This window comes from Carettochelys insculpta, chromosome 1 (genome assembly GCF_033958435.1).
Source record: "Carettochelys insculpta isolate YL-2023 chromosome 1, ASM3395843v1, whole genome shotgun sequence".
Taxonomy (NCBI): domain Eukaryota; kingdom Metazoa; phylum Chordata; order Testudines; family Carettochelyidae; genus Carettochelys; species Carettochelys insculpta.
The window spans coordinates 55,012,188-55,027,094 of NC_134137.1; the positions used below are offsets into that span (position 1 = coordinate 55,012,188).

The 14,907-nt window shown below is 41.7% G+C and overlaps 1 protein-coding gene across 8 annotated transcripts in view; it reads left to right on the forward strand.

Annotated features, from left to right (window-relative positions):
• The window catches only part of NBEA (neurobeachin), a 776,083-nt gene that overhangs the window by 66,144 nt on the left and 695,032 nt on the right, over positions 1-14,907 (forward strand). The window lies entirely within an intron of this gene.

The following is a 14,907-nucleotide window of genomic DNA, read 5'->3' on the forward strand; positions in this document are numbered from 1 at the left end:
ATGCAATCAGTTGCAGAGACTCAGGCAGGCTTGGTTCATAGGGCAACATTTTATTTGTAATCTGTAAATTGATTAGATTGAGGTGGAGCAAGGTTCTTCCTTCTGCCCTAAAAGTCTTGTTGCAGATTTTTCCTTCTGTGTCAGCATACCGTCAGGGCCAGTGTCATGAAAGGAATGTGTGCCAAAAGCCCATGCCTGGGAAACCCATCTCAATAGCACTGGAAGAGGGTATACCAAACTCTAAGGTTCACCAGCAGTTAAAACAGCCCCATTTCTTTTTCCTTAACCTAAGTAAGCACAAACTTCCTTATTCTAACTGCCAAATGTTCCTGCTTTCCTTTGTTTCAGGAGTTCCAACTTCTCTCAACTGAAATGGATTTCTTTGCTGGAGAGGCAGGAACTGTCAGCTGTTTCCAGTACTCCCCCCACCCCCATTTGCTCAGTAATCAGGCTCCACCCAACCCCATTCCCAAAATCTCTTCCATCACCAAATTCCAACTCATTTTCAAAATGCCAAACTAAGTATTGCTGTTCTCTAGTGACTGCAGAATTGTGGTTCGTGCAGTCAGACATTTTTTGTACTTGCAATGCCTGGTCTCTTGTCTCTCACTACTTGGATGTGGGCAGGAGGAGAAAACTGATTAAAAGGGTGGATGAGCTGTATGCTTACAGTCTTGTGAATAAAGTGATTGTGCCATAGTGAAAATGGTTGTATAATTTAATGTTTTGCTAGTAGGGCACATAACTCACTCTGTGCAGCATAGAAAGAGACATTTTTCCATTTCTGATCAAGTACATTTCTGTTTTAGGAAATCTTTAGAAGCAGTGAGTGACCTCTAGGAGAATTGCGAGGATATGAGAATTTTAAGAAACTAAAACTATGCCTTAATTGAAATAGGCAGAAGCTTTCATGTGGAGGTGCCTGGCATTTTGTGACTTTTAAACTGTGCAGAAGTCCCATATTGCATATGTGGTGTTCTGCTTCATCATTTAACTACATTTGCGGTATTTAAATCTTCCAATAGCAGAGCCATAAACCTGTGTGGTTTAGGAGGCTCAAAAGCAGCTGATGATTCCTGAAGGTGGTCTTTTACTTCTCTCACCCAGTGCTTCAGCTTCTTTTGTTGCCTAACTCATGTGGCTAACTGAAAGCAATAACTTTCCGTTGAAGTCCATGCTTTCCTTGCTTCATAACCCAGCCTCTCATAACTTTTTAGTCACAATAATAATGTACTTAAAATACTGACGTAAATGGGACCATCTGTATGCTAAGCGTTTCTGAAAATCAGGCCACCTAGGCCAATCTGTCGGAAGCTAGCTTACAGGCATTCATTTGTTGAAGTCTTGACTCTAGTCTCATTGTAAAAGTGCACAAATTGATCTGATACAGTCTATTGGATGGATGTTCAAATTTCAATTCAGTGTCTGTAGAAGCAAAATGTCATGGATCTGGAATAACATTTAGAGAATGCAGTGCTTGATTGACAGCCCTAGGGTCTGCTGGAAGGACAACAGTAGAGGAAAGAACATAAATGTCTGGCACTGTGTAAATACAGTCTGAGACTGGGAAATATGCAACTGTTCTATCTTATGTATTCGTGATAGCAGTACTTTCCATTCAGGGATGGTTGTGACAGCCAAGGAATTTTTGAGCATGCTTAGTGAAGTTCTTAATATTGGTAGTGACTACAGATGTTAAACATATTGGGGACGTGAATTCACAGGCCTGTCCGCACTTGGACATAGTTTTAGTCAAATCATTATAATACTACCACTGGTTGCATCAGCTACAGCAGAACTCTGCGACTGAAGCACAGATTAATTGTTTGTATACTGGTTTTAGGGATTTAATCTTTTTTAAAAAAAATGTTAAATATGATTCTGTTTGGATCTAGAATTCATTAGAGCATTGGGATATGTTGTTTGGTGCAAGTTTCCTGTTTAGTTTTAAGTTAAATCTTCCTAAGGTGAGACTTTTAGTTCCTAGGTTTCAAAACTGTAGAGCTTTAAGCAAAATGTGTTGGTGAAATTGAGGACTAGTGTAGAAAACTTTTGTAAAAAGTAAGCACATATGTATACACACTGATCATTCATACATATGGGCACATGTACATACACATGTAACTTTAATATGAGAGACCTGTAAGAGCAATTCCTTTTACTATATAACATCAGTGCAAAGGTGCAGAAAATAAACAAGATGAACTGCAAATGACAATAACACAAATCATAGACAGAGATCATAACTGAAGTTTGATGGAATGATTGAGGCCGGAAATGTTTACACTGAGGTGTATACACTGTTCAGCAAACCTTGGAGATACGTGCTATCAAATTGCGCGTCTCGGGTTCATGTGACTGCCACCTCTGACAGGAGCAGGAAATTGCTCCTGTCACGGGCAGCAGCTGCAAGCCAGGCTGCAGTCCCTGATAGTAGCAGGGAAACTGCTCCTGTCAAGGGCAGCAGCCTGATTCTTGCTGCCCCTGACAGGAGTGGTTTCCTGTTGCAAGGGGGAGGGCAGCTGTGAATCAGACTGCTGCTCATGACAGGAGCAGTTTCCAGGTCCTCAGAAAGGCAGGGAGCTGGGAACCAGGCAGCAGCTTGGCCTCCTGGCTCCCCTCCACTTGCAGAGCTGGGAAACTGAGCAGGGCAGCAGCCTGGTTAGTTTCCTGGCTCCAAGGAGCAGATGGGAGCCAGGAGCCAGGCTGCCCAAGGAAACTGAGCAAGGCTACTCTCTGCTCAGTTTCCCCTCTGCAGGCATAGGGGAGCTGGGAGTCAGGCCGCTGCCTGATTCCCAGCTCCCTGCTGCTTGTGGGACTTTGGAAACTGACTAGCTGGTTAGTTTCCTGAGTCCCGCAAGCAGCAGGGAGACAAGAACCAGGCTGCCTCTTGGTTCCCGGGTTCCCGTTTCCTGGTTCCCCACCATTCTGGGAGCCGAGAAACAGACCAGTCCTGCTGGGCTGGTCAGTTTCCCAGCTCCTGTAAGCCCAGGGGAGCCAGGAACCAAGCTGCAGCCTGGTTCCTGTCTCCCTTTGACTTGCAAGAAAATTCAAGTTATGCGGGAGTTGCAGAAACACAACCCCCATGTAACTCAAGGGTTTACCGTATAGGATTAGAAGGAAAGGGAAAGAATTTGTGCAAGTAACATAAAATTTGATAATGAAGCAAAGCACAGAAATATATTGGCTCAGTATAGAAGAAAAGCAGGATGGGAACTGTAGTACAGCTCCTTTGACTTAGATTGAGATCAGGCACAAGAAATTCCTGGATCTACTATAAATAAATAAAAACAGTATTAGCAACCTGGATATTGCAGCAGGGCAAGCAGAAGTACACACAAAAGCAATGAAGTCCTGTGGCACTTTATAGGTTAACAGATTGCAGCAGAAGCTTTTGTGGGCAAAGACCGTGGTCAATGTATATCACGAAGTGGGTCTTTGCCCTCCAAAGCTTATGGTCTACTAAATCTGTTAGTCTGTACGGTGCCCAGGACTGCCTCTTGTTTTCGCAGATACAGACTAACATGGCTACCCCTCTGACACTTGTCACAACTAAACATGTATCATCTGAGATTCTTAAATTATGAAGATTACTCCATGGACAAGAAACATAAAGAGGCCATTCAGGATCAGGCATTTGCTAACGGAGAAAAGCTAGAAGAATAAAGCCATTTAATTTTAGAGACTTCATACCTACCTATGATCAAAGGGCATCATATTTCAGATGGCCACAAATTACTGTGTACTTCAGTAATAATTTTCTCTGTTTTTAATAGTTACAGTTGATATCAAGCAAGGCAGCTGAAAAATAGTTCTTGTTAACTTGACTTTAATGAAAAAATTGTATTGGCTAAACACTTTGTATTCAAATGCTTCTGTTCTTCACAATCCATAATTACATGTTCCTTTTCTGTCATCTCTCCTATATCTCAGAAAATATTATTCAGCTACCTAATATGAGAGAGCCTGGTCAGTAGATTAATTTTTTTTTGTCTGCAAAGCTCTTGAGGATGCATGACATCATCAATAATACCTTAATCATATTAAACTGAATTTGGTTGCACAGAGACCTGCTTTGTTATTAAAATGAGTCAAGTGACATTAAACTGTATGTGTTTGAAAGAAATGTGGAATAAAAGTTTAAAGTATTATTTTGAGAAACTCTACAAATCCTTATAAACATTTATAAGTGGATTTGTTTGAGGACTTGAATATTTTAATTTCAGGAGAATTAAGTAGTTTATTCAAAGACACAATTTTGTAGTCATAGCTCTTTCTACAATCATTAAGTACTATGTTAAACTCAAAAGTGATAATATTCAGTAAAATCTGCAGCATTGTGCATGAAAATATTTTTAATGCTGCTCTAAAAAATCCAGCCTAAGTTAAAAGAAATTATTTCTGTTGAACACTTGAATTTGCAAATGGCAGTAAGTGAAAATATTGAGGTAGTATGGCCTTGCTGAACTGGAGCATCCTTTCTTGTTGTAAGGAAATGGTGTTTGCATAGTATTGTGACAAATAGGAGTGATGGTGGGATGAATCATACTCATTTGGTCTGGTGGTGGATGGTGTGCACATTCTTGACACAAGTATGAGCTGTGGAAGACTAGTGCTCAGTGAAGGTAGACTTTTGGAGAGTTAGCTGTTACATTCTAACAAGCCTGTATTGAACATCTGTGAGCTGTGGTTTCTAAAAAGCTTATAACTGGATATTTATGGAGTGACAAAAGGTCAACACTTGCCAATTTCACATTCCTGTTCCAAAGCATGACGGTATTAATCAAAAAAAGAAAATGTCTTGAATAGGGTTGAAACAACTATTTCCCCCTTGCTTTCTTCTCAGAAAAAGCTGAACTATTTGAGATAAAATCTTTCAAAAAGTTTTAGCTTGAGGCAGACACCAAACATGGAAAATTTCAGCAAATGTTAATTTGGCAAAGTTATAAACAATTTGTCAGCAGGGATTCTTAATGAGAAGAATCAGGCAACCTTAATAACAGGTGTTGCTATCAGCCCTGTCTATGAGGGCAACGCAGTGTAATGAGAAGATCTACATCCCCGGATAGATCGTCAGACTGAAAGCAGCTATTATGCATCTGAGGTTGTAGGTCAGTGGTCCCTGCACTGTGGGGTGCACCACTCTTGGAGGATATAGAGGAATGTAGTTTTGTATGTGGCCGAGTGAGGGCCAGCACCTGCAAGGAAGCAGAGAGAAAGTGCCATCTGGCTATATTTCTGGCTCTGGAACAGCTCCTGGCCCTGATCCAGCACTCAGATTGTATGTGGGATCAGGGCATATTCTGTTACTAGCAAGAGAAAAAGTTTGAGCATCACTGGTCCAGGTGGTGTGAAAAGAGAGAAATAAATGCTTCTTGTTAACTTTTAGGCACTTACTGTGATGGTTACTGAGATGCTTACAAGCTGTCTTGGGAGAATTAGAATTTTATTGGTAAATATAAATGTGTTGATTTCACTGAGCATCTATAAGTTGATGGAAAAAAATTCCATTTAAAATCATCAGAATCTATAGATACAGTAAGCAAAATGCTGATTGAGAGCTTACTGAAGTTTGATTTAAAGATATTTACCTTTATATTTTGATGTGGTGTTGAGAGTTTGTTTTTAATAGTTATAAAATGACCAATTTTTAATGTCAACATCTGTCTTGAAATTTTTAGAACCGCCCACAGTTTTCTACAACTGTGATAAGGTAAACTGATAAAATTAAAACATGCTTGTGGGCTCCTTCTCTTCAAGTGTGTTGGTCTTTCTCAGACTTTTTTATTTAGCTGTCTGTTTTGGGGCTATTAGCAGATTATTATTATTTTGCCACCAGGGAGAATACCCAGTTTCTCCTCTTCTGTTGTGGGGCAGACTTTTAGATGGAGATCAAAGGAAAGTGCCATGAAGGCTGGGGCTGACCTTTTGGCTCCCCAACCCCCTGTGAAAAGAGGGGGTTGGCAAGCTTGGCGAGCAGGGGGTGCAGCGTTTTAATCTTCCTTTGATTCTGCATATAGACTTGCAAGTAAGAGAGTCACAACTCTTTTAGCTCTGTCAGAGTTGATCTGAGTACCTTTCCAACCATCTGCGGTGTGTGTGTGGGTCTTCTAAGTTTGTCTTGTATTGACATTTCTAGCCGCATACTTCTAGCCGGGGGTCAGTAGCATGGAGACCTGGATGTGGGAGCTCGGTGGTACAGGAGGATGGGACTCTTCAGGGTGGGTTTTCCCTCTTGAGCATGCCTGTCTCTGTCATGGGATCTGAACCTCATACTTATGCAGTTGCTTGCTATCTCTATGTAAAAGAGGTGTTCTTCATATTTAAGTGGCCTGAGCAGTTAGTGAGATTCATGGTGTTATCCCTTTCTGTTTTTCTATAAGCCTCTTAAAATTGACCTAATGGTGTTTGCAGTGAAAACAGTCACATTATATAGGTGTGTTTTTATGAGTTTTTTATTTTCTGTTGTCTTACCATTTTAAAATTCTTAGTTTGATTTTATAAGATTACACTTCCACATCGAGCAGCTACAGTAATTTGTTATGCCAAAAGTCCGAGGCTATTGAGGTATGAAAGGCAACTGAATGAATCACTACCTGTACTCTGCAACTAGTTTGTATGCAAAAAATCATTGTCTCAATGAAGGGCTTTACACAAATGGTAGATTACTTAGTCCAACTGCCACAGTTCTTAAAACCACCTACACAACAGCACCTGTTTCCAAACACACACAAAGCCCTTCACCACAGCACGTAACCTTCATTTACCATCTGCTCAAATCATCCAGGGTCATCACTGTCTGCATGTGTGCTTGTGATTCTGAACCCTAGAATGTTTCTGAGGCTACGTCTACACTATGAGATAAATGTGAATTTAAGGCAATTAGCTCAATATTACAATGTGACTGTCGTCACTGTAAGTATTATGAGCCAATTTAGGGAGCACTAATACATTTGTGCACAACCTCCATCTTTCCCCCACAGGTGCCACATAGTTGGGGATCTTTCCCGCTCTTGACCACGTCACTGGCTAGCCCCCATCCCAATAAAAGGGCATGCCTGCCATTTGGTGCTGACCATGCTGCTGGACAGCATCGTGTCCTAACTTGCACATGGTTAGGGCTCCAACAGTGGGAAAGATTTTCAGGGGCTTGCAGCTGCTGGGGGAGATAGCCCCCAGTGGCTAAAGGGGAGGAAGTATCCCCCAGCAGCAAAGATTTTTGGGGCATTACTGCGTCCCGGGGGAAATCTCCCCAGCAGTGAAGATTTTCAGGGGTTTGCAGCCGTCCGGGAGGACTGCTTCAACTGGTCCCACACCAAAAATATTTCGTGGCCCTTCTGCCACTGGGGAGAAGTCTACCCTGTTGACTACAAGTTTTGGGGGTCTTGCTGCTGCTGGGAGGACTACATCAACTGCCCCCCCCACTGAAACCTCCCCATGCCCTCCCTGCCCAACAAGGACCTGGGGGGGAAGGGGCTGCAGCCAGGGGAAAGTCTCCCTGGTGGCTACAAATTTAGAGGCCTGGCTGCTGCCCAGGGTGAACAGCTCAAGTGTCCCTTGAGCCACAGACCCTGCAGCCCACAGCCAAAGATTTTTGGGAGCCATGTCAACTGGCCATTCAACTTCCCAAATACCAAACTTCCCCACAATGGCAATTAAATTTGGTGAGCCCCGTTCCTCTTGTTGGCCATGTCTGTGTAGTGAAGAGGGAAGCCAAAAACTGTTTTTCCTAGACTTTTCTATCCTCTTTCTTCTAACTTTACACCGCTTCACACAGGGAAGAATGGGTGGAGGGCCAGTTGAGAGTACAGACTGTGCAAAGAAGCTGTATAACAGACTGAGAAGTCAAATACCCTCCACTCAGCAACTTTTCTAAAACTTTACTATCAACTCTTCATGCTTTTCATTGTCCCTATATTATTTTCAGGAATCAGATGCAATCAACGGAATGGGGACAGTCAGTGGAGGGCCAGTTGAGAAAATGCACACCTGCTGATTTCTATAAAATTTTTGATAGTTCAGTTACAGCTACAGTTTTTAAAAACAACTGGGTTATGGAATAAAGAGATTTCTGTTAATTGGCGATCTTTGTTGGAGACCCAGATTTCCTGCCTTTCACTTGGAAGAGTGGGTGTTTGCTTACCATGGGAGGGGAATGAGGGCAATACAATGTGGGAAGATGATGTCAAATACCAGGAAAAATACCCAGAATGGTACAGGGATGAGGGAATTGAGAGAGGTTCCCACAATGCACTGCTCCAACAGTTGATGTTTTCCAATTGTATGGCAGCAATAAATTGACTTTGTGAAGAGTACATGGGGAGGTGAGGATAGTCAAATTTTGATTTTATAAAATCCAGCATTACAAAATTGATATTAATGAATCTGAATTTATCTCATAGTGTAGATGTAGCCTTGGTGAGTGCAAAGTGAGAGGAATAGCTATACATGTCTTTTTTTATTAGATTATTAGTACTTTTATTCATCCTTCCCAGGCCTTGGGATAACCACATGGTATGTTGGAATCTGAAGATTCTGTGGCAGTTTGAATGTGGCAGTTGATCAGGGAAGGCAGGAGTTACAACAATATGGGATAACAGCAGCAATTGCGTCTCCAAGCAGGGAGCAGCTGTGGCATGTTCTTTGAGGAACATGTACTGACAGCAAGAGTGCTCGCTACAACCTGGAAAAAGAAGCCTCCACTTCCAGCTTTTTTTATACACATGACAAAGTATAGGACAGCCTTCAGCTATTAGATATTTCCTAAATTGTTTTCACAAATTTGGGGGACTGCTGTTAGTCCTTCCTCTTTCTAGCCTGGTCCCATTCCAGTGATGGGAGCATGCCATTTTCCCCACAGAAATCTAAGTAGTCTGAAGGTAAAAAAAGTGTGGTGTCTCTTTGCTCTACCTGACTTTGATTTTCAGATGTCTATCCACAGCTTCCCTATGGGTCACTTTCCTCTAAATCCCTAGTCAAGTTAATAAGAGAACTGTTGTTTTGTTTTGTTTTTTCAGTAAGGTGTACCTGTCCCAGAAATCTGCTACAGGGGGATACTAACAATTGGTTTAGTTGCATTCTCTTCACCAGTTCTCGGAGATTTACCATTTTTATCTGCCCAGAAATTTGATCCTGTTTGGATGGGTATACCTCATCCTCACTAACTGGGGTGTGCAGTCCAATGAGTACTAATTCCACAGGGTAGTGGATGCATTTACCCAACATCCCATCAGATATCTGCTGGCCTTCATCTGTGGAATAGTTATATAGTAAGAATTTAACATGTTGATATTGACTTATAAAATGCCAAGGGTTCATCTGTTGGAGAGATTCTGGATGTATAGGTGGGTCCTTACCAAATTCACAGGCCATTTTGCAGTTGTGGGTGAATTCTGCAATGTTACTATGTCTCCAAATGGAACAATTACAGAATTCCCCCTGGACTATATTGGTCAGTTTCATGGGCATAGGATTTTACAGATTGATAGTTTCATGGTTTCAGGTGTTCATATCTGAAATTTGATTGTGTTACAACCATAGCAGTTCTGAGCCAAAAGAGGGTTGTGGAAAGTTGCATGGCTGTTAGGGGGTGGGGAGCATTTGCAGTATTGTCACCCTTACTTTTGCACTACTGCTAATGGAAGCGCTACCTTCGATACTGGGCTGTAGAGTGTAGCAAGCTGTACAGAAGTGAGGGTTGCATTGAGGGGAAGGATCATCACTTTTTGATGATGGTCCAGCTTTACAGGTGGATGACTGTCCAGGGTCCTGTGTTTGAGGGGTTACTGTTGTCCCTCTCCCCTAGCCAGGACAATGACCCTTTGTTGCCTGAATGCTGGAGCTGGAAATGGGAAAGGCTAAGGACAACAGAGCCAGAATTTTGTAGAAGTGGGAGGGGGCTTCTTGTGCCACGCCCCCCCCACTTGTTAGCATTGGTATAGTTCCAGGAGGCAGGGTGGCAATGTTCGGTGTAAACCAGGAGAGATTCAGGTGTCACCTAGCTGATTAGCAGAGTGTCCACAGCCATCTACAGGTGGCAGCATGTATTTCTATTGATGATGCATATCTGCACATAACAAAATATATTTTGCCCATAGATAGAAAAACTAGAGGGACATTGGTCTCAAGCAAGCGTGGAGTAATGCTGACAGTGCTGGGCTTCATGATGGGGGAGCTGATAACCATGATCAACTTCCTCATTGTGAAGTACAGCCCTCCCAGCACTGCTTCATGCCAGTACAAGCCTTGCAGTTTGGGACGCCCTGCTGGATGTCTCCCGGCATACCATCTCTCTCTTCATTTTCATCCTTACAGCTGTGCCATTGGAGGGCCAGCCCTGTCCATGGTGCTGGGCTGGAAAGCCCAGGACCTGCAGAAGAGAGGCACAGGACACCTCCACCACCTGTGCTTTCATGGGCCCATGCCAGGGGGGCATGTTGTTGAGCCCAGGACGCTGCCTCCAACCTACATGGCTGCCCTCCACCATCAGAATGACCTGGTAGAGTGGCAGCTGTGGGTCAAGGAGGCAGACCTGGTGTGGCAGCAGAAGGCTTGGACCAAACTCATGGCCAACTTTGGAACTGTCACCGGAGTCCTGAGGGAGCAGGTGGCCCAGCATCCTGCCCCTGCCTCACGTGTGCCCTCCTCTGCTGCCCTGCTCCCACCCAAGCTCCCCCCCCAGCAGTTATGCTGGGCATTACCTCGTGGTTCATCCCTACGGTGGGTGACTGCCGTGCCACCCCCACCCCGTTGTACCTGACTGCGAGCTCATGCAAGGAGTTGTAGGTCCCCACCTCCGTCCTCTACCAGAGGGTGGAGCTGCAGAAGACCCATGCATTGTGAGCCCAGCCCACATAAATGTCCATGAAGAGTTCTCTATTGTCCACCAGGGCATGCAGCATGATCGAGTGGTAGTACTTCCTGTTAATATAGCAGGCCACACTGTGATCTGGGGCACAGATGGTCATATGTGTGACATCAGTGGCTCCAAAACAGTGTGGGAAGCTGAAGGTGATGAACCTGGCAACAGGCACGTCCAGGTCCCTGATGTGGATGATCCTCCGGAGCAGCAGTGCATTGATTTCCCTCGCAACCTCGAGGGGATGGAGAGCAGCAGACACACTTGTCGGAGCTAATCAGGTAGCTCCAGATGTGCCTGATCGCCTGGGGATAGGGGGGCGGCTGGGGGCCCTGTGGAGTTGGGCTCCTTGGCCCCTGTGGGGGGGTCTCCAACTGGAGGAGCTGGAAGGCAGAAACACTAATGGTGGCCAGCAGCCCGACTAGGGCGTGGATGTGGTGCTGACCCATGAGCTGCTGTGGGTCCATAGCTTGTGGTCCGTGCACTGGCTCTGCTTCACTTTGATCAGCTTGGCAGGCCTCTGTGTGTGCAGGCAGGGGGTGTTTGGGAGGGGCCCTTTAAGGGAGTGTGTCCTGGAAGGGCTTGCTGGCCAGGCATCCTGGCCAGGCATCCCCATCCATGGTGTTTCCTGGGCCGCTCTTTGGAAAGAGCAGCCAGGGCTGTGCATCTGCTCTATTTCAGAAGAGCGGATCAGTTTTTCAAGTTTTTTTATTGTGTGTGGCTGCGAGCCTTCAAAAGATGTGTTTTGGGAAGAGATCTTTCAAAAGAACTTCTTTCGAAGGACCAGTATAATGTAGATATAGCCTATTAGTTTTGGGGAGGGTTTAAATACTCCTCCCTTCCCCTCCTCCCCTCCACTCCTTTTATCCAAGTGCCTCCAGTCAATTTATTGATGAGATTTTACCATACCCGAATCAGGGATTCTTCCCCACAGCTGGTGTGTGTAAAAAAGAAGGTTGCCCCCTTAAAATGCTGCATTTCTAGGGGATGAGTTAGCAATCAAGTTGACCCTTTTTTGCAGATGGTTTCCTCTCTCTTTTCACCCCCAGTTATAAAGCGCTATTCTGATCAGCCAGCCAGTTCCCTCCCACACTCTCCTTAAAGGTGCAGGATGGTCCTGGGCCTTGCTATGGTTGAATCTACATATTCTGAAGGATGTCTCTGCCTACAATTACTTTTTGAACCATACAGTTTGTCATAATATTTAGTTTGTGGGTTCCCACATTTTTCCCCCTTCTGGAGATATGTTTGTCTCTTGGAACTCCCTCTTCTCCCTTCTTAATGCCAAATCTCAGGAGTTACTATTTTTACTATTTTTTTTTTTGCTTTTTTGTAGCCTGTTGTAAAGCTAGGCAAATATGAGAAACACTTTCTTAGTATACATTTATTCATATTCTTATCTTTTGTGTGTGTTAAGAAATCCTTCATTCAGCATTTTCTGTTTGCTAAATGATTATTTACTCATTTATTTATCTCTTTGGATTGAAATTGCTAATTTTGTGCATTTTAATTGAATTTGAATTTTTTTTTATTAAGAAAAATGTACTTAATGAATCTACAGAAGAAGAGACCTGTACCAAACCTGGTGTTGCTTTAAAAATTTACTTTGTTAAAAAATAGGGAGTATCTGTTGTTAGTGAATTGTACAGATTGCTTTTATCATCATGTCCTTAAAGAGCAGATGTGATTCTTTCAGATCTACTTTTGGTCCATAAATTCGAAGAAGACAACCTTTCCTGCTTTTTCAACTCCCATTTGTTATCTCAGGAGTCTGAATAAGCTAATCATTGAACTCAATGAGTTGAATAAACTGAAATGAGAAAAAGGTTACTTGTGTCAAATGTTACCTTAATACTTTAGTAAACTCTAGTTTCAGATGCTTGGTCAGTTACTTTCCAATTCAGTAGTTTTACTTTCTTCAAAACACTGATGGCAAACGTATTTACATTAAATTATTTTAATAGTTACATTTAAGCCTAGTATAACTTGTCATATTTTCTAATATATTTTAAACAGAAAAATGTATTTAATTCAAATTAAAAAAAAGTTTTTAAAAGCTAGTTTTCTGTCATCATGGATTTTTATCTAGCCTGTTGCAGTTAACTCCTCCATGTATATTAATTTGTCCAATTAAAAATCAGTTGTATGTCAACTTGTATTGCATATTCATATTTTTGTAGCTAAAGTACATATGTACCAGGTTAAAATGAGAATCTGTAATGGTATTTAAAATGTCCTTGTGGAAATCATTTCCCTTTGAGGAAAAAAGAAAAGTATTTTTAGTCCCATTGATATTTGAGGGAAAAAACAAGCAGGTTAAGTAACCTGCTACTTTTGTCGCAACGAGTACATCAACAGCCTTTAGTCTCAAAAGTGCTTCCTTTCTGGTATAACCTGTATATATCAATTGAAGGGATTAACTTGCTCTAATAATTTTAGTGTATACTCCAAATTATATGAGCCCAATAGAAGGCTTTCTTTATCTGCCTTCCCAGTACTTTAAAATGCATCACATATACTAAAACCTTGTCTTGAAAATGCTGCATAATTTTTTTAACTAGAAAATGTCCACACTAGGGATTAAAGTTATATGGAAGCATTGTTGCCTCCTTTTGCTGAAAAACAAAAATGAGTCATCACTACCCTCTTTTTGCTTCTGTAAACAGTTCCTCCTTCCCCAGACTGCCTCTTTTCTCATGAGTGAGAATTTCCCTGTTGCAGTTTACTTGAACTAATGTGTATTATTACACTGAGTAGAATATAGTAGGTGAAAACTGTCCAGTGGAACAAGTGTTCGATAGTGTTTGGCATTCTAAGATTTGATTGATGTAAACAATACAAAGCTATTTGTTCAAAGAGAATGTTAATTACACTGATTCAAGACTGTAAGTTACTCTAATACACACTTGAATAGTAGCAGAGAGGGAGCTGTGCTAGTCTATATACTATCAAAACAAAAAAGCAGTCAAGTAGCACTTTAAAAAGACTTTTTAAGGTGCTACTTGACTGCTTTTTTGTTTTGATACACGTTTATTTACTGAAAAAATTCTCCACATAGAGTAGGCGCATGTACTACTAAGTCAGAAATAGTAAAACAAACCCACAGTTTTTGACCAGTGCACTTCAGTCTTTTTCATTACTGTTTCATGACTCTTAAAAAATACCTCCAGAAAAGGGCTTTGGTTTTTTACCTTGAAAAATAAAATGAATTAGGCACCCATTATAAATGATTGCTTACATTCTAAGTAATTGTTTTCCCATGCATTTAAATCTCATAATAAACCTAAAATTAAAATAATAATTGGAGCAACAGATTGATTTGAATCTAACTTGGATCTCTCTGATGGTCAAAAGGTTTGTTATGTAGTAAATTCTGAACTATATCACCAAAATATTTGATATTGGTTGTTAGTGATTTGTTGCTAAGGTGAGATGAATCCTTGAGTTAGTGGAAATCAAGAGTTTTAGAAGTACTAGTCAGATCTGAGGATTAATAATTAGGAGCATTGGGGCCAAAAGTAAAGGAGTGTCCTGGCTAGTCTACCTGTGTTAAAAAGGTTAAACTCTTTACCTATTGTCTCCTGTTGGCCTCTTTAATGATATGTGTGTAGACAGTGAAAAGTGCAGACTGTTCTCAAAGCTTGAAAAGTTAGATTGTCAAAATTATTCCTTATTAACATATCAATAAAAGTGAGCACAGATCACAATTATTTAAATATATTTCATTTAACATATAGTTTTGTGCCTTAATATTTTTCTTTATTTTTTTCTTAGCAAATTATAGACTTTTATTTGGAATTATTTGAAAATACAGATCTTTCCTTTAAAAATCTCTGCCTTTTACCCAAAAATGATAATATGTCTGATATTCTGGTCTCTGAGTTTTAATCTTTCTGGAATGAATGAAGTTTTCTGGTGCTATAAAAGAGGAGAAAGACTATGGGAAAAAATGACAAGTGTTTACCATTTCAGTAAGATCTCATTCGTGGTTTGCCTGTCTTCAGTTCTGTAGGCAGATTGGTGCAGGTCGGGGTGAATGCAGTTTATTT